We start from the raw sequence: 21254 nt of genomic DNA on the forward strand, positions 1-21254 counted from the left end.
CCTTCATGGAGTCGGCAGATTCATCATGGGAGGTTCATTCGACTGACAACATATTTATATCAAATCTTAAAATCCTTAACACTCTTTGCATTAACAACACATTCCATTCGCTAACAATTCTCCATGTAAACAAAAAAAATCTACTCCTCACATCCTTCTTCACCACACTCATATATAACTTTCAAGGATGACCACTGGTTTTTCCTCTCTCACCTTCTACTCTTTTTATAATCTCATCTAGATTAATCAGATAAAATCCTCTCACTAACTTGAACGTCTCTATTATATCACCTCTTTTTCTCCTATCCACCAAACTCTGCAATCCATATTTTTTCAACCCTTCTCCACAGCCAGCAGTCCAAAGTCCTGATATTGTTTTAGTCACTCGTTTCTGGACCCTCTTCAAAGTCTCCACATCACATGGAAAACCAGGTGACCAGATCTGAGCACACAAGTCCAAGTGTGATCTGACCAGTGCTTTATACAGTGGCACAACCACTTCCTTATTCCTATATATTAGAGTACTTCTTATCATAGCAGCACTATGATGTGCCACCTTTGCAACACTAGCAATATCCCCTCTAAAATTCAGTCTACTGTCAACCATCACTCCCAAATCTCTAATCTCATCCACTTCCTGCACTATGGCACCATCGATATAGTACACAGCTTTATATTTCAGTACTCTAAAATGCAACACCTTGCATTTATTGATATTAAAACTACAACCTCACTCCTTTGTCCAAGTCAATTCAAAAGTTATTCAAATCTTCCTGAAAGGAATTAACATCAGCAGTGCTACTTATAATTCTTCCCAACTTTGCATCATCAGCAAACAACTGAAGATCCCCAGTCAGTCCACATGATATATCATTTACATACAAGTTAAACAGCATGGGAACAGCATAGAACAGAACCCTGGAGCACACCATTGGGTTGCCCTCCTAATCTACTGCAGCTTGTACATCAACTTATGTGGTAATCTATCAAATGTGTTTGCAAAGTCCAAGAATATCACTGTACATAATTCTCCGTTATCTAACACACTTGTTAACTTATCATAAAATGCAAGTAAATTGCTAAAACAGGACCTACCCTTCAAAAATCCATGCTAACCATCATAAAGAATGCTATGTCCTTCAACCCAATCCTGTATTCTATACCTAACCAATCTCTCCAACACCTTGACCACAACTGTGATTATAGAGACTGGTCTATAACTGGAGACTTTTGTTCTAGAACCATGCTTGTGGAGTGGTACTATTTTGCCTCCTTTCCACTTCTTAGGAACCCTACCCACTGCAAGACTTTCATTAAATAATCAGGTCAAGGGCATAGCCAACTGTGGCGCATATTCTTTAAGAATACATGGTGATATATCATCCTATTCCCACAGCCTACTTACCTCTGATTCTTTCACTTCCAATTCTCCTATTACTTGCCTCCCTTCTATATATTGCATGGAATCATTTAAATCAATATGATATATGCTGATAAAGGGCCCATTCAATAATTCCACTATATCCTTTGTAGCTGTTATTCTGCTGCCATGACTATCCACCAGTGTCAACCTGCCATAATTATTCTTTCTCTTGCTTGCCATATGACAATTCACTAAGCAACAACTCTTTTAATACAGGAGTGCATGGCTGCATAATAAAGTGCAATACAAAAAGCATTTTCATCAATTTACATAAATATTTATCAGTTGTTCACTATGATGTGATGGTATACTCATCATTATACATTACACATATAGTCATTTAATCATCATCTATTTGCATCATGATACAAAGGAAAGTGGCATTAAACCTGAAAGATGCTGAAGAAATTTTTCAATACATGCAACTGGAGGAAAGAGAACATGAAGATGACCAATGAAAGTTGTATAAATGTGGTTAGCAAGGGAATGAGGACTAGATTTTTTTTTTTTTTTTTGCTTTAACTGTAGTAAGTAGAAAGGATTGTAAGAAGCATAGCAAATGCTCTGTCAGTCAATAATAAGTTTAAGAAAAGAGAAACATTATAGTATCCTCTTACCAATACCTACATTTGTGGGGAATAGAAGATACTACATGGACTATATAATTATGTCTGCATTATCACTAGCTTCACATAAAGTATTCCCCCCCTGCCAAATTGATCATCCTTCAATGTCTGTTTTTCTATCATTCTGATATACATTTGTTTTGAAAGCATTCCCCACTCCACTACTAACATATTCTTCAATGCTAATGTCAAATTTCTCACTAATAACTTCACTTTTAACATGATTCTACAATTCATGCTGTTTGTTCAAGGTCCTGCTATCAGAACTCTCATATATGTTGTTTATAGTCTTTAACCAACACTTTCATTGTTCTAACCCAAATCTCAGATCGATAAGCTAAAACTGGTTTGAAACTGTATTGTATACTGCTATTTTAGTGTTCTGTCTAATTTCTATTACTATGCAGCACCTCTAAGAAGTACAAAGCCTCATCAAGGGAGGGCACCTACTCTACAACTCTCTGTCTCCACCAACTATAGCAAACCGCATCATCTACACTAATGCCATCTACTGCCCACTGCCACCACTAGTATTTTCATGGACAATCACAAACATGCCCATGTCGGAATTCGAACCTGCAGCCTTTTGGCTGGAGAGTGGATACGTTAACCACTTGGCCAACCAGGCTGGCCTGGTTTCTCTCTTAATTCCATATAAATTTTATTGAAATGGCCCTCCAGTACATCAGCTTTGTTTATTCCATTCATTATTTTGAAGTCTTTCATCTTCACTAAGAAATGGGTCTAAATTAGCAGAAATATTTACTGTTATAAGTTTTTCTTCATTGAGAGTGCAAGTTTTTTTTTTTTTCCATGTTCTAATCGATTTATTCCATAGTTTGTCTTTTAATTGCTGATCTTCATATCAAACTAGTTACAACAGTTATTGTTTAATTAAAAAACATGAAGAACTTTTTGTATTAGGCTTACTTAGGAGTACAATATAAACAAAAATAAAGAGACAAGTTGGATATCTCTGATTTTGATATAAGATTTAATGTAAAATTAATACCCACATAATACGATCCATATAGATGCTGAATAAGAGTGAAGAAGAGATATTATATCAGACCATCTCCCAATACTATCATCTAAAACAGATGACCTCAAATCGAATATTCAGTTTTGCTTCAGTATATTTGTCAGATATTCGGCTTTGGCTGAATCAGTAGAAAGATTTGGTATTTGCCAAGCCAAAGAAGACATGAGTCATAACAAATGTTATGACTCATGTCAAACTGTTACATGAGTCAAAACAAATGCAACCAATCAAGAAAAGTCTCCCCTTATCTGGTGAAATCATTCAAAAGAATTTCCAAGGTTAATGAATAAACTTATTCCACAGTACAGTCTAACAGACAAGCTTAGGTGTTGTAGGTTATTAATAACCTATTTCTAAGAGTATTAACAATACAAACGAATCATTTTATATAAAATGATGTGTATTAACTTACTTATATTTCGCTGAATTTCAAATCAGTATCTTCAGAGCACAACACAGCATGTATACGTAACAGTGAGTAAATGAAACAATTCAAATTGTAAAAGACGTAGTCCTAATTTAGCACCCACTAATGTTGTAAAAAAGAAGAATTATTACAGCTACTAATTTAAGATAACAGTCTCTCAAATTTTTAGCAAACTGAAGCAACCATAATTGTTGTTGTTCTTTTCAGCCATTTTCTGTCCACTGCTGGATGAAGGCCTCTTCCAGCTCCTTCCACCTTTCTCTGTTCTTGGCAATGGTTGACCAATTTTTCCCAACAAAATTTGACAATTCATCATCATCATCATCACTCCACCTTCTTTTAGGATGTCCTCGGCCTTGTTTCTCTTCTTTTGGAATCCAGTTCATTAGTTGGTGGTCCATCACTCATCTTTCTTCTGAATAGATGTTCAGCCCATTTCCATTTTAGTCGCTTATGGTGAAGAATGATGCCAGTGATACGAGTCTGGCTTCTTATCCAGGTGTTTCGCTTCTTATCTTTTAATCTGATGCCTAGCATCAGCCTCTCCATTTTTCTTTGAGTTGTTGCTAGTTTATTTGTCAGTGCTTTTGTTAGAGACCAAGTTTCACAACCATATGTGAAGACTGGAAGTATACACTAGTTAAATGTCTTCCTTTTTAAACAGAGTGGGACATCATTTTGAAAAATGCTTTTCAATTTTCTGAATGCACTACAGGCAAGTTGAACTCTTCTATTTATTTCCTTTTGGAGTCCACAGTTCAGATAAATGAGGTGACCTAAATATGTATATGAAGAGACTCTTTACAAGAAATTGTGTCCTATTATTATGTTTTTTGGTGTTACAAAACGATTAAACATGATTTTAGTTTTTTCTCTGTTTATTTTTAGGCCAACTTTTCTATTTTCATGATATTGGTCTTCTGGTGTGTTTGCAAAAATTATATCATCTGCATATCTTAGGTATGTTAAGTTTCTGTTATTAATTTTTATAACAAAGTTTGTCCTGTTTATATTGTTAAATATTTCTTGAAGGACTGCTGTAAATTTACAGCAGTCCTTCAAATCTTACATGCAGAGTCAGAGCCATTTGTTCTAATGATACAGCTCTTTCCACAGAACTTTCTTGCCCAATGGCAACAATATAAATAAAATACTACATAGCTCATTACTTCTCTCTCCTCTAATGCACAGGAACAAAACATTACTATTTCTATTCCCTACGTCAGAAGCACATCAGAAAAGATAGCCAAAAGTACTAATAAAACATGGCCAATGCACACATTCAAACCTCATGTTAAATTGGCAACACTGATCTGCTCGACTAAGGATAAACTTCATCATCTAGCATATCCTGAAGTCTATGAAGTTCCTTGTGACTGACTTGGCCTACTATGGGCAAACAGGAATATCTGTTAACATCTGCCTTGGAGAACATAAAAAATACATTTGCCACCATTATTATGGCAAGTCAGGACTAGCAGACCACACTTTGGATACTCCTCCACATTATTAGTTGGAAGAAAATTAATGTGCTTTTTAAAAGTCATCATTTTTCAGAAAGATTATTTTTAGAGTCAGTCATGGCTATGAAGAAGTCTCCCAACCTGATTCATCTGCCTGAACAAATATGGTTGCAACAATTTGCCAAAAATCTGGGAGACTGTTATCTTAAGATCAACTCCCACATAGCTGTAATACTTCTTTTTTTTGCTTCACTTACTCACTGGCACATATATATATATATGCTGCATTGTGCTCTGAAGATGATGATTTGAAATTCAGCAAAATATAAGTTAATAAACATCGACTTTGATAAAATAGTTCATTTGTATTGTTAATACCATTAATAGTAAGTATGAATTCCACAGTACAATTTCTCAGAAAATTTCTCGTCACTAGCTTATTCCTTGAAAGAGTATTTTTTCAGAAGTTGGAAATATTTATGAAGAAACTAGACATATACTACTCTCAAAAATAAGTGCAATATTTTTTTCTGATTTTGATGCTGTATTTTTAATATAGACAATAATAGATAATTTCAATAAATGATAATGTTATTATATCAAGATGGAGGATATTATGGATCCATCTATATTTGATAACCAAATGTATACAGAAAGTGTTCATTGTGCAACTGTTCACCTCTCTTTTTGTATGTCTTCCATAATGTTTTTCATTAAGGAAAACAAAGCAATTCCTCTTTAATTTCTCTACTCACCCATTTGATTCAAAATTGCTTTACCTTCTTCACCAATGTGACTCTCCACTCTGAGAAGGCAAAATCTTCCAAACAATTTTGTCTTAAATATCTCCCATGCACTACTGACCTTTTTTCCATCAAATTCTTTCATCCATTATACTGCTGCAAGCTGTTTATAATACTTGGTGCATTATAATTCCACATAAGTTCATTCTGTCTTGATAATTCTGCATGCCTATTCATCCTCCAAGTCGGGACTACATGGTGAAGCTCATCAACTATGTGTGTGTGTGGGGGGGCAATTATAACATCATATATAACATCATAAACAGATCCTGTGATTCTATGCTCTTGACCTTATTGTTCCCACCATGACATGCCAACTAAGACAGTTGTACCTCAAGAAATCCAAAAATTCAGTTCCCTTAGTACTGCATACTGTCTCCTCTGCTCCATTTATACTGCTATTCTTGAAGTCCTCCATAATGATCACTCTCTTTGTACTTGCCAATCTGATTTCCCTAGACATTTCCTGCTCATTACCATCTATATTCCGTGATCAATAGCAACTAAATATCTTGTCTTAAAACATCTTAACCTCCCAACTGGCCAGGACGTATATATACGTCCAGCTAAATCTGGATATGATTCAATACACCTGTTGAAAGGACATGGATGAGAAGTGCAATTTGGCTGTGCTGTCCTTTAGAAGGTGCGATAATCCTTCACGCTGTAGAGAACACTTAAACAGATTATCTCGCGAAGCTGAGTCTCAGTTCTTCTTAACAAGAAATGCAGTTATTTGTTTTATGCTGGGAAACTTAACTGTTAGTTATATTAGACAGACTAAAAATATAGAAATTATTTTTATTTCCTCTTTTTATTGTACAGTTTATAATTCCAGGACAGAATATAAATCCTTGCATACTTTCTTTACTTAAATATTGCATTACCTTGGAGAACCAATATTTAATGTTTTTGTGCTAAGTTTGTCATATCATATCACTAAGTTTTTTCAAAATATCGTAATCTACTGTTCTTTGCACTTTCACCTTTATTGGTTTCACTGTATAATCGCTCTTTATAAAATGAAATAAACGGTTAGTTTATATATTTTTCTCCAATTTTAAAGTGAGTGATACTTTTGCATATATTCTCTGATACAAAATATGTGCACGCATCAAATGTGAAATTTCATATTTTCACAATAGAATTGAATTTTATTTTGACTTTGATAGTTTACCCCCCCCCCTGCAACACTACCACACACCCAAAAACTGTTGTGAATCACAGGTACAGTTTTTATTTAATTCATTATTTTTCCATAGTAATTGTTCCACATAACGTTTAAGTTTACGACACAGAAACTAAGTTTTGATTATTATAAATTATCAAATTATAAATAAGAAAATATACACATTATTTCCTCATTGTTATAAATCAGGAAATTATGTGACATTGGGTAATAGAGGAAATTAATATTTAAAAACACGGTCATCCTACAAATGCAATATCAGAATAATATGTTTCGATTGTCTACTAATCAATCAGAAAGATGGAAAAACAAAACAAGGAATTTCTGCCTGTAAAATATTCAGTTTTGCACGAGGCACTTTAGTGTGCTGCCTGCTGGGCATGTTCTTTTGATCTGGTTGCCAGTGGGGGATGATTAGTAATCTCCGTTAGTCTACAACTTGTTAGTGGGCAGAAAGGAATGTTAGAATGTATACCCAATACACAATTCATTTGTGAGATGGCAAGCAAGAGCAGCAGCAGTTACTGCATAGGAATAGTTACTGCTATTCTTATGCAGCTATAGCAGTAACATTCAGGGTAAGAAAAGGAAAGTTCGTGAGATGAAAAAAAGTTGGGGCCTTCACCTTTCCAGCAGCTGTTGTTTTACAGATGAGGAGAGAAATCTTTCTAGCTCTGAAGATAGCGATTCTGCCTGTAGTTCATATATGTCTTCGTGCAGAAAATGGGTGATCGTCACTGACCGTACACCAGTTTGTCCACTGTTTCCATTCATAGATAAGCCGGGAATTACTGAAGACTGATTCCAGCAACATTTTAGGCTCTTTTCGTCTATTTTTAGACGATATTTTTTCCTTCATAGTGGAACAGATTAACATTTATGCTTGCCAACAACATCAGCAAGTTGAATACAGTACGCATTCTCGCAGTAAACTTTGGAGCCCAATAGATATCAACATGCTCCTTACATTTATAGCACTCTTGATTGTGCAAGGCATCGTGAAAAAGCCCACTCTCGAAATGTATTGGTCTACAGACTGGATTCTGAACATGCCAATGTTTCATGATGTTATGACTGAAAAACAATTCAGTCTCATCATGAAGTATTTGCATTTTCAGAATAATGAGGAATATGATCAGGTAACATATCCTTCCGTCCTCAACAAAATTTATGATTTTCTGATGAAAATCCATCAGAAATGTAGATCACTATACATTCCTGAGAGAGAGACTTGAGTATCGATGAAAGTCTTATGCCATTCAAAGGTAGACTAAAATGTAAGCAGTATATTCCCCAAAAGAAAGCAAATTATGGGGTAAAATTTTTTATGCTTTGTGAATCCGAAAGTGGGTATCTATGGGATTTCAAACCTTATACAGGAAAGCAGACTGTAATTGAGCATGATAAATATTTGGATCTCCCCTTGTCGATGGGTGCAGTGATGCAGTTACTAGACCCTTTACTTGGTAAAGGTTATTACATTAAAATGGAAAATTACTACGTGTCCTGAACTCGCTGATTTCCTTTTACAGCATCGTACAGATAGATCATCATCATCATCAAATTCCTGCCATGTACCCTCAAGGGGTGTACAGGATATGATAGTACTATATGAAAAAATTACATCATTACTAATTTCCTATCTATAAAAATTTCCTCCAAATCAGCTTGTAAACTCCAACCTTATCAGATCTTATATTTCTATCAACTAAGGCACTTTGTACCATATCAATCCACCTATATCTTGGTCTTCCTCTGGGTCGTTTCCCTGCCAACCTGGCAGAGAACACTTGTTTTGCTAATCTTTTCTCTCCCATTCTATTTGAGTGACCATGCCACCTGAGATTAGCTCTGCTAACACATTCCTGGATGCTGACAATGTCAAGTTCTTTCCTAATATCCTCATTTTTAATATGATATTGCTATTGATGCCATCTGTTCATGCCTCTAATCTTTCTCAGGACTCTCATATCTGCAGTCTCTAGTCTTTGGTCAAGTGTTTTACTTCTGACCCAGCTCTCAGATCCATAAGTTAAAACTGGTTTGAACTCTGTCTTGTATACTAATTTAGTGTTCTGACTAATTTCTCTCTTATTCCATATGAATTTATTCAATTGACTTCCCACCATACCAGCTTTGCTGATTTTGATGTCTATTTCTATATTGAATTTACCATCTTCACTAAAAATCGTGATTAAGTAGCTGAAATGTTTTACTTGTTCCACAGGTTTTCCTTTCACAACACAGTTGACATTTTCGATGATTCTGCCTATTTTCCTTGTCTTTGTCTTTTTATTGCTGACCTTCATACCATATCTATTACAACAGTTATTCAATTCAGTCAGAGAATCTTGCAGACTTGCAGCGGATTTATTTAGAAGTATAACATCATCCGCATAAAGCAAAGAGCTGACATTGGCATCTCCAATTTTGATATCATGTTTAATACCACTTTCCTTCATAATGTGATCCATATAGATAATGAATAACAGAGGGGATAATGTGCATCCTTGTCTCACACCAGATTTAACATTAAACCATCTTCCTGTACTTCCTTCAATTCTAACTGCTGACTTACAACTCATATAAAGACTAAGTATTGCTTGATATAATGCCCCATTGACACCATATAACTGTAACGTACTGAATAGTTTCTCTATTGGCACCTTGTCGTATGCCTTTTCCAAATCGACAAAACTTAAATACAGATCTTTGTTATATTCCCATGCTTTCTCGACTATTTGTCGTAAAGTGAAGATCTGTTCCTGACAGCCTCTATTTGGCCTGAATCCAGCTTGTTCTTCCACAATTCTTCTCAATCGTTTCTCTTATACTGATAGTTATGGTACTATAAATGCAAAAAGGCGAAATATGCCTCCAGATCTGGCATCAGGAAAACTATCGAAGGGTGAAAACCAAGCTTATCAGTGAGGAAAAGTCTTTGCACAATGCTGGAAAGACAAAAAAAGATGTTTTTCTGCTGTCTTCCCTGCACAATCCATCAATGGAATCCGTGGAGAGGCATGGTTTGACGAAAGAAAAACCCATTGTTGTGGGTGCATTGGATAACAGATGAAATATCTGGCCTTATGGATGAAAGAATAAAATATAAAAATGCTGTTAAAGAAGATGTGTCCAAATACAAATATCTTAACAATCAAATTACAAGAAAATGTAGACAAGCCAAAAAAGAATATCTGGAAGAAAAATGTAATAATACAGATGAATTATTTAAAAAAGAAAACATAGAGAGAGAGCCTATAAAGAAATTAACAAACTGACTTTCAAATTTAATAAGAATAGCAAAAATAATGCTATCAAAGACAAAAATGGAAAAATTACTCATAGAATCTGAGGATATATTAATGGAATGGAAGAATTATCTTGAAAATCTCTATAATAGGGATAAACTTGATGTCGATATTAGCATAGAAAAACAACATGAAGATGAATCTTTGATACAGCAGAAATACCCAAGGAGTTTATGAAATCAGCTATAATACCAATACCAAAAAAGAATAATGCTAATAAATGCAGCCAATTTAGAACAATAGTTTTAATCCCACATGTTAGCAAAATTCTGCTAAAAATTATTCAAAATAGAATTTGTTCAAAAATAGATTGTTTACTGGATAAAGACCAATTTGGATTCAGAAAGAATAAAGAAACAAGAGAGGCAATACTCTGTTTAAGAACAATAATAGAGAGAAGAATAGACCTTAGTAAAAATACTTACATTTGCTTCCTTGATTTAGAGAAAGTGTTTGATAAAATAAACCAGCAAATACTCTTAAATTGTCTAACTAATATCAGCATAGACTTAAAGGATAGGAAAATAATTTATCACATTTATAAAAATCAAAATGGACTGATTCAAATCAATGATAAGGAGAAAATAAATATAAGGAGTGGAGTAAATAAGGATGTATACTTTAACCACTTTTATTTAATTTATATACTGAAAATGCCATTTAGGAAACTAAAGATAAAATAAATAGCAGCATAAAGTTAAATGGTGAGCAAATCATGTGTATGAGCAGTGGCAGGTTATGGCTTGAAATCGTGGGGGTGCTGCAACTTTCGAAATATACATATATACTGTAAGTACAGTGTATGTGTGTTTGGATAAAATATCAAAATTATGGTTAAAATTTTTAAAAAAATTAAAAATGAAAAAATATTGTTTATTATCGATAAAATTATACAGTTTGGTATAATTCAAAATTACTTAAAAATAAAATCCATTATCATAGTCCCAATAATGTTCTAAAATAAAAACTATAACAAATGTTATGTCTTTAATTGTAATGTCCAAATATTTAAAGAGACAGAGTAAACACGATAAGGACTATGAACACTCTACAACTGGTGCAAACTGCATATAAACAACAGTGGAACTGCACGACGGAAAGTGCCGCATTATGCTAATAGCTCGCATCTCACTATGACGTACAAATGCTTGCGTGCATATCAATATGACACTGTGGTAAACAGAGTGCTGCTATCGTCCTTCGCCCTCCTAAGTGCTACAAGATGGATTTTTTTTTTTTTTTATACAAAATAAGAGAATCGTATAGGATTACTGATGATAAAATTAACTATTACAAGCAAATATAAATAAATTAATAAATATATTTATATATTGAGAAAAACTGGGGGTGCTGCAGTTCCGCAGTGTCTATGCACGAGACGCCCCTGTGTATGAGATTTGCTGATGACATAGCCCTTGCAGCAGAAAACAGAAGAACGTTAAAAACAATACTAGAATTACTGAATAACCTCAAAATATATAAAATGCAAATTAACACAAATAAGACTAAAATCCTTGTTACAGGCAAAACCCCTAACAATATAGAGCATATAGACATCAGCGAGAAACAAATAAAACAAGTAAAAAGCTTTAAATACTTAGGAAGCCTAATAACAGAAGACAGCAGAACAAGAGAAGACATAAGATCAAGAATAAACGATGCAAAAAGCCCAATTCTCTAAGATGAAAAGCATTTTAACAGGAAACCTCAACCTACAACTGAAAAAAAAAAAAAAATTAATAAAGACATTGATATGGAGCATTGCACTGTATGGATGTGAAACCTCGATTCTAGGCAGTGAAGACGTAAGAAGATTGGAGGCATTTGAAATGTGGTGCTGGTGCTGCATGAACAAAATAAAATGATTAGAAAAAAAATCAAATGAATAAGTCTTGAGAGAGATAAGCAAAACAAGAAGTCTAATTAGATTGACCAAAATTAGAAGGGATAGGTGGCATATACTTCGGCATGATGGACGTGAAAAGAATAAATGAAGGCAAAATAGAGAAGAAAAGAAGAAGAGGCAGACCAAGGAAATGCTTGGTTGACCAAGTCAAAGAAAGCATGGGTTTGTGGAGCTACCAGGTGATTAAGAAGAAAGCCAATGACAGAGTGGAATGGAGGAATTGCTGCTGAGCTACCAGCAGCAATTTCTCCATTTGTGGTCTTTTAATTTGTGGTCTCTAGTCTATCAACTGCTTTACTTCTAGCCAACTCTCAGATCCACCAATTAAAAGTGGTTTGAATTGTGTCTCATAAACTACTAGGTTAATGTTTTTGCTAATTTCTCTCTCATTCCATGTACATTTGATTTTCACTAGATCCACAACACACCAACCTGTGCTTATCCTGTTGTCTATTTTCATAGATGGCTTCACTAAAAAAAATTCTTCTAATTTAATCTATTTGTCGGTACTCCAATATTAACATACCTTATATTCTGATCTTCTAGAATACTTCTAACATCATCTATCTAATGGATCTTTCTCTGGGACATTTTTTTCATACCATCAAGTTTAATGTTTTGGCTAATTTCTCTCTCATTCCATATATATTTGATTTTCACTAGATCCACAACACACCAACCTGTGCTTATCCTATTGTCTATTCTGGCTTTACTAAAAAAAAAATTCACTTACTGTATTTTCTGGTGTATAAGATGCACTTTTTTTACCTTAAAAATTCATCTTAAAAATGGGGTGCGTCTTATATAATGAAGGTAAAGATTGTTTCCTCTTTTCAAAGTCATACGCACCTGTTTTATGTTCCAAGATGTTCTGAAAGACATTTTGGACCTCGCCTACAGAAAAAATTATTAGAACGATTAGAAGGTTTTTTCCAGAAAATTGTATTAAATTTCTTGGGTGCGTCTTATACATAGGAGCGTCTTATACACCTGAAAATACGGTAAATCCTTCTCCCCATTGAACATTTTCTATGTTACTGCCATTTTTATGGTTTTTATCACTATTACTGATTTTCATGTCTAATTTGTTACAGAAATTATTCAGTTTATTTAAGGAATCCTGAAGTATTTCAGTGGATTTATTTGTTTAATCTTAGATGTTATATCTGCATAAAGAGTAGAGTTTCATATCTTCAATTTTGATATTAGGATGCTACTTTTCTTCATTATGGGATCAACATAAATGATGAATAAGAATGGAGAATGCACCATTGTTTTGTATGTGATTTTACATCAAACCATCACTTCTAAGTGTAAAATTAAATACAGATGATCTATTGCATTATATATTGTTCCATTTCCTCCATATTATGGTAGCATTTTAAACATCTTTTCTTTTGGCACCTTGTGACATGCAACTTTTCCACATCTACAAAACAAATACAGATCCTAGTTATACTCTCATAATTTTTCAACTATTTACTTTAAAATGAATAGGACAAGTATATTTGATCTGAATCCATCTTGTTCTTTCCTGAGTTTCTCTTCCACAATTTTTCTTGGCTTTTTTACAAATATGCTAAAGAGAAAATTCAGTGCAATTTCACATCGTTTTAGTTTGCATCTTTTAGATGAGTACTATAAGTTTCTCACTCAAATCATCAGAGGTCAGCCTAAATATATGTGTGCTGATTTGTAGAGCCACTATAATACTTTTATATGAGCTATTTGAAAGTTTATTTTTCACTTGGTTAGAGTATAATAAATTTAGTTTAATCCTTTATCCAAGTGTGAGCAAACAGTTTGCACCTGAAAGTATCTTCAGGACTGGGGTAAGATGGTACAACACCAGGGCACTCCTTGCAAAGGTGAAGCAAGCTACCAACACTCCTATCTAAGTATCTCCCATAATGCAAAACACAACTCCTTGCAGATATGTCTAATGTTATGCATTAAGGGAAGGGTCACAACCCAGACTAGTTTCAACCTTTATTGAGGTCTCTTCAGTGGGAGCCAGGCCCAAGTGGAGATACCAGGCAGAAGCATTAGCAGGTCATCTCCACCTATAGGAGTTGCCAAATGGTGTGCCACCCTTTTTTAATAAATTACTCTGGATTTAGAGAAAGATGTTGAAAGTTTATTTTTCACTTGGTTAGAGAAATAAATTTTCACTTGGTTTGAAAAATAAACTTTCAACATCTTTCTCTAAATCCAGAGTAATTTATTAAAAAAGGGTGGCACACCATTTGGCAACTCCTATAGGTGGAGATGACCTGCTAATGGTTCTGCCTGGTATCTCCACTTGGGCCTGCCTCAATAAAGGTCAAAACTAGTCTTGGTTGTGGCCTTTCCCATAATGCATAACATTAGACATATCCACAAGGAGATGTGTTTTGCATTATGGGAGATACTGAGATAGGGGTGTTGGTAGCTTGCTCCACCTTTGCAAGGAGTGCCCTGGTGTTCTACCACCTTACCCCAGTCCTGAAGATACTTTCAGGCACAAACTTTGTTTGCTCACACTTGGATAAAGGATTAAACTAAATTTATTATTACCAGCTATTTTAACATTCCTAATTGGATACTATCTATTCCCACTGCTTTCCACATTTCAGGTATCTGATGGATTTTTTTTCTGTATTTCAAGTACTGATATATATATATATATATATATATACACACACACACACACACACACAGCTTGAAAAGAAATCAGCAAACATTCCCATGGGCAAGGTGATTCGTGCCACATAATGAGTCACATGCTTATAGCTGGTATAAACAGGAGGAATATGAAGCTCTCAAGTTAGTACAAATGTGTGAGGGTGAAATGGCTGCGAGAAAGGGAACTGATGGAGTTTGAAAGAGCCATTGTGATAGGATGCCATGTTACAGGCCTATCTGTTTGGTAAATCATGGATAAATTGGGCCATCTCAGGTCAACCATCAGTGATACCAAACTGAGATGGAAGCGCAGGGAATCAACTGCAAGTGCTAACCGCAGTGTACAACCCAACACACTCACCGAACATGACCATAAGGTGTTACAAAGGATAATATCTAAAAACCACAATTTGTTGGCCAACATGTTGAATGAGGAATTCTGGGCATCGACTGAAACACAAATCTGCACAAAAAAATATTCAAACCATGGCTCAAAACATGGGTTTCCATGATAGGACCACAATATGCAAGCCGCACATGATCTGAACCAACATGCAGCATTGTCTTCAGTAATACAAAGAATATGTACAGGGGGATGGCAAAGCTTGGAAAGCTGTGTAATGGAGCGACAAATCATGCTACACCTTCTATCGAGCAGATGGACAGATATAAGTGTGGCAGATTCACTGTGAACATCTCTTTTCAGAGGGCATAACCCCAACTCTGAAATCCGGAGGTGGTGGTGATGGTGTGGTCTCCTGTTTTTCCTGGTTTGGCCTTGGACCTCTGTAAAGCCATGAACATTGTACTCTGAGAGGAATCAAAACATTCTGGACAATGCAATGCTTCCTACTTTGTAGTGTTTCCACAGAACTGACCATTGTCTCATCAATCAAAACAATGCACCTTGACATATGACTGTTGCTGTAACTGTGTGGTTTGTGGACATGAATGCCAAAACACTTAACTGGCCTCCACAGAGACCTGATCTCAACCCTGCTGAACATCTGTGAGATAAGCTGTAGTGTTGATGAGGTCAATGGACATCTGCCCCACAACAATTCAGGACCTCATTATAGTTCTGGCATATATTTGTACTAAGAGAGCACACACACACGTGCTGCAGGAACTATTTGTATGTAAGATATAAATGATTACTTGAAGAGCTCATTTCCAAAGTACTTCAGGCATTAGGGCAATTTTACTTTAACTTCAACGTCTGTATGGTTCCTTTTCACTAAACCTCAACTCATCACTTCTGTCTTCTTATGTGCAAGGCTTTGCATATCTTATTTCCTAAATCCATCCTTATACTCCACAGTTCCAAGCCACTTTTAGTAACTAATTTCTAGTGATTCCTTATCTCCAAGATCTCCAGATGACTAGATCAGTGTATCGTAATCTATACGTGACCAGATCAATTCCTTATGCAATAGCACTATTACCTCCTTATCATTATGCCAACATATCTATGAGTGGCTCAAATTTTGCAATGTGCTCACTACTGTCCATGCCTAATATAACATGCCCCATTCCATTCACTCTGGCCACCTTATATTGAGAACAGTGAACTGTTATCCTGTTCATGCATCCACAGCATCAAACCATTCAAAGCCTCTTGCAGCAACATCATATCAGAATTTTCCACTTATTACTCCAATTTATCACTGTTTGCAAACAACTAAAAATCCCCACTCTTGACCAAACTTTGAATTATACTCATTATATAAATTAAACAGGATGAAAAAAAAAAAACTCCACAATACACTGCGAGTTATTTCTTTTTTTTTTTTTTAAGACATTGTTCCCATTATACAACATACATGGTTTAATCAACCACCATTTCTCTAAGTTATCAAATGATTTCATCCTTATCTACCTCTTCAACAAAATTGATGTGGTATTTATCAAATGCCTTTGCAAAAGATGCAATAATTACCATATATGCATTGCCTGTGTCCAATACAATTGTCACTATTATATCATGTTACTAGTCTGCATAACAAGACTGTCATTTAACAAACCATGACATGCTCTATAAATATTCTTGCCAATCCAGGTTTTGTACTCCAAGTCTAAGTCTTCCCAACACCTTTTGTCCTAAATGTCTGGTAGATAAAACTCAAAAGAACCTATAATTTGCCACCACTAGCATCAAGCAGTAATAGCATCATTTGATGATATTACCTGCTTGATTCAGCAACTAAAATCAGCCACCACTAGCATCAAGCAGTAATAGCATCATTTGATGATATTACCTGCTTGATTCAGCAACTAAAATCAGTCTTCTATACATAGATACAGTAGACTCCAGGGTTGTGCCTAGGTCCCTATGTTAGGATCTTATATAACACTGCATTCTTGATTTGCAGCTTATATTCATGCAAACACCGGGTACTTTTCTCCATAACATCCTCCTCCTCTGCCATTCCTGCTAAATTTTATTCACACTATCTGTAAGTCTCCTTTTGTAAATGTAACAATTCTATTAATCATGACCGATACTGCTTAGTTGTAATAAGCCATAGCAAGACTTATTGCTAATACTGTATTAACCTGGAAATTATGAGTCACAATTTCACTTGATGTGAAAAGCGACATAATTTTAGTCAGCTTTAAAAAATTAATGAATTTTCTTAGCTAAAAGTAAGCAAACCACCACTAAAAAAAAGCAAGGGACTAAAAAAAGTATTTGTACTTTTTTTTTTCTTTATATGTAGTTATCCAATCTGAAACCAAAACCAGTACAATAAGTAGAATGATAACTGCACATGTACAGTTAAATGGAAGATGCTAGGTACCTAACACTTGTTCTGTTGACATCTGAAGTATAATTTTGACAATTATGCAGTATAAGTAAGGAATTTTGTGTTAAATAAAATGAATATCATTCAGAAAAGGGGGGGGAAATAACTCTATAATCAGATTTTATTCTTGACTTCTTGTCATGTACAAAGATTGAGAAATCTGAAATGTTTATTTTGCTAATAACTTGAAGTTCAAAAAATTGTGTGAAATGGTGTTTCTTGCAAACAAACTCAGTGTGCTATAATTTTGTTTATTTCTAAAATAAAGAGTACAAGTTGACTTTCTCTGTAAGCCTTTGGAAAGCTTTAGTAATTCTTGAAACCACCAGACATGAAAAACACTTATGTATACACTATGAATTCAAAAACATAATGATCTGAATTTAATGACTGGAAACTAATCCCTGCCACAAACACTAGAGGTTTCACAATCTGCAAGCACATCATTCTTTGTTGTTTGTGTGTGTGTGTGTGTGGACAGCCTGAGTAAAGAGAAAGATGGATGTGTTTCTTGAACAACTGGATGTGGTAATTCTGGAAGGGGGGGGGGGGGGGGAGAATGAGGAAGGGTGTTCAAAAGAACAGAGACAGACTGGATGAAAAAGAATGAAAATTTGATCAATGTTTGAAGCAAGCTAAACTGTCTAGATGTTGAGCAGCAGCAGCAGTAGTTTATAATTTTACAAGCTTAGAGAATGGAAAAAAAATTATGTAGACAGTTTGGTGGAGCAGTGTCCACAAAATACCTACTTGGTTAAGGAATATAAGGCAGAAGCAACCTGTGAAAAAAGTAACCAGAATTATTCTGTGAGAGAGAGAGTGGGGGTGCCTAACTAGACTCTCTTCTGGAAATCACTGAGTATTTTCTAAGGGGACCAACCCCAAATATGAGAAAATTCTAAGGTTGAGTCCATGTAGATGAGCACACTGAGGGAGGCCACTATCACCCACACCAACTGTCATACCTTTTCTTGAATCCATTCACACTATCTGCAATCACAATCTCCATCCACAATCCACTCCAATCACACACCACTCTGAAAGAAAAACCTAGTTCTCATCCCCTTCTTGACTACACTCATTTTCAACCTCCACGGATACCCTCTTGTCTTCTTCTCACCCTCCATAAAGTAAAAAATCCCATTTCCTGGTATCTTTTATGATCTTTTCAGAAGTTTATAAGTCCTAACCATATGATTCACTCCTCTTTCTCCTTATTATTCGTCTGCAGTCCACAAATTCTAAATCTGCCTTCATAGTCTGTATTCCACAATCCCATTATCATTAACACTGTCCTTGACACTTTATAAGCATCACCATGAAAACCAGGCAACCAGACCAGCACACCATGGTCCAAATGAGGTTGTGAAGGCCTTCTAAAGAGGCAATATAACTTCCTCATTATATGTCAATGTGGAAATGCAAACATGTCAGTGTTTGCATTTTGGCATTGCAATTATCCTTTGAATTCCATTCATAACCTCAGTTTTGTTGTTTCTGAACTTAAACTTTGTCTCCTAAAACTCAGAGATCCCTAGCCTGATCAGTTCTTCTAGCATAATCCCATGAACATAATATGTAAAATGCATTACGTTACATTCATTTTCTGCATATCATCTGCACTCCTCATTATCCTGCCTATTTCTACATCATCAGCAAACAGCTGTAGATTACATGCAGTACCGTCAACAGGGTGTAGCATAGAGGCAGCCTGCCTCACAGTTCGGCTTAATAAGGGCACTCGTTCAGCCATATTGAGGTAGAAGGTGGCGTCGCTACGCTAACAATTCCTGTTGGCATATCAAGTGCGGAAAGAAGTTTTTCCTGCTAAAACTGATTAAAAATTATTTGCGAACAGCAATGACCCAAGAAAGATTGGTTGGTCTAGCAATTATATCGATAGAGACAGACATAGCTTATAATTTAAATTCAGAAGAGCTTATAAGCAGTTTTATTGTGCGATATCCCCATAGTACAAACATTTAATTAATATTATTGTGTAATCGTTTTGCATTAAACGTTTCTCTTGTAATAAAAACAAAATAGAAATTGGAGATTTTCTTATATGGTTGTCTTATAATCCATCAGGGGCAATATTTAATTGTTTGCCTCAGGGTGTGATCTAATCTGGCGATGGCTCTGGTTAGATGTCAATACTTTCCGATATCATTAATGTAAAGATTGAATAACAATGGACCAACGACCCTGTGAGTGGTGTAACCTGTAGTATACCACTTGTCATCTTAAATCTTGCACTTGCATCTTTCATACACGCTCTGTCCAAAAAGAAACCAACTTTTTGAAAATAGAGGAAACTACTGGCTTCACCTGTTGTATCTCTTTGTTGTTGAAAGTAGCAACCTTCATTAGTGTTGTGTCAACTGTTTATGATGTTTGTTTCATTAGAAGCCGAGTTATAGTGCCAAGAGTGATAGTGTGTTTTGATGAACAGTCGGTCGTCACGATATTCATGCCGTACGCGACGAATTCTTGCTATCAACCGCTTCAAAACTTAGATAAAACTTGCCACTGACCATTTGGCCAGGCAGAACGAATTCTTTGTGGATAATGTCCTTGGAATCATAGAAACAAATCAGCATTGTCTTTACTTTTGACTTTTCCAAAGCAACTTTTTTTCGGATGTCCCTTTTGTGTTAAACTTGGTAAAACTTTTACCAAGTTTAACACAAAAGTCAATCGCAGCTTTCTGTTTGAAACTCATTTTCTGACCGTTCGTCAAAACATACTTTTAATCTTGGCACAATAACTCTGCTTCTAATGAAACAAATGTCATAAACAGTTGACACAACACTAATGAAGGTTGCCGCTTTCAACAACAAAAAGATACAACAGGTGGCGCCACTAGTTTCTTATATTTTCGAAAAGTTCTGTTTCTTTTTGGACAGAGGGTGTATAACACTTTTTGAAATCTGTCAGTCAGCCACCCATTTGTCCATGCTAATATTTTATAATTCAATTTCATATTCTCCGATTTATGGAACAGTCTTCCATGCTGTATCGTTTCAAAAGCCTTAGGGAAAAAATTATCTAAAATCAAAATGTTACCACTACTACTTGCTCTATCCTTTTCACCAACTGTTTTAAGATAACTTTGGCATTTGTTTTTCGACTTTACTATTTAAATATACAATAGGAACCAGTTTTCATTTCTTTTTATTTCTGCTGCCCTTTGTTTTTTGTTAAGATGGAAGACACTGCCATCATGAATATTTTTTGTTCAAACAGGAACTCAATTGGCGGTATATTACGTTCCTTCCATGTCAAAAAGGCACATTATTACAAGGATTTCAATAAATATACAGCATGCTAGTTTAAATGTTTTCATTTTCCATTTCCATTTTCTTTTTGTACAAAAATGTATTTCTGAACTATCTTATTATATATATATGTTACATATAAAAACATCAAGACAGTTATTAAGACATTGGAGACATATATATATATATATATATATATATATATATAAATTCTTTATTTGATTTTGAAAATTAGTTTTATATAAATTAGTTAGTTTATGCAATGACTGCATTATGGTGCGATTACCTCTTTTTCTGCAAAAAAAAAAAAAGTGA

General features: G+C 35.0%; 1 protein-coding gene across 2 annotated transcripts in view; it reads right to left on the reverse strand.

Annotated features, from left to right (window-relative positions):
- Positions 1-21254, reverse strand: part of Opa1 (Opa1 mitochondrial dynamin like GTPase) — a 712584-nt gene that overhangs the window by 576227 nt on the left and 115103 nt on the right. The gene's annotated exons all lie outside the window — the stretch shown is intronic.

This window comes from Typopeltis vanoorti, chromosome 18, assembly GCF_054136105.1.
Source record: "Typopeltis vanoorti isolate ZY-2024b chromosome 18, IOZ_Tvanoo_1.0, whole genome shotgun sequence".
Taxonomy (NCBI): domain Eukaryota; kingdom Metazoa; phylum Arthropoda; class Arachnida; order Uropygi; family Thelyphonidae; genus Typopeltis; species Typopeltis vanoorti.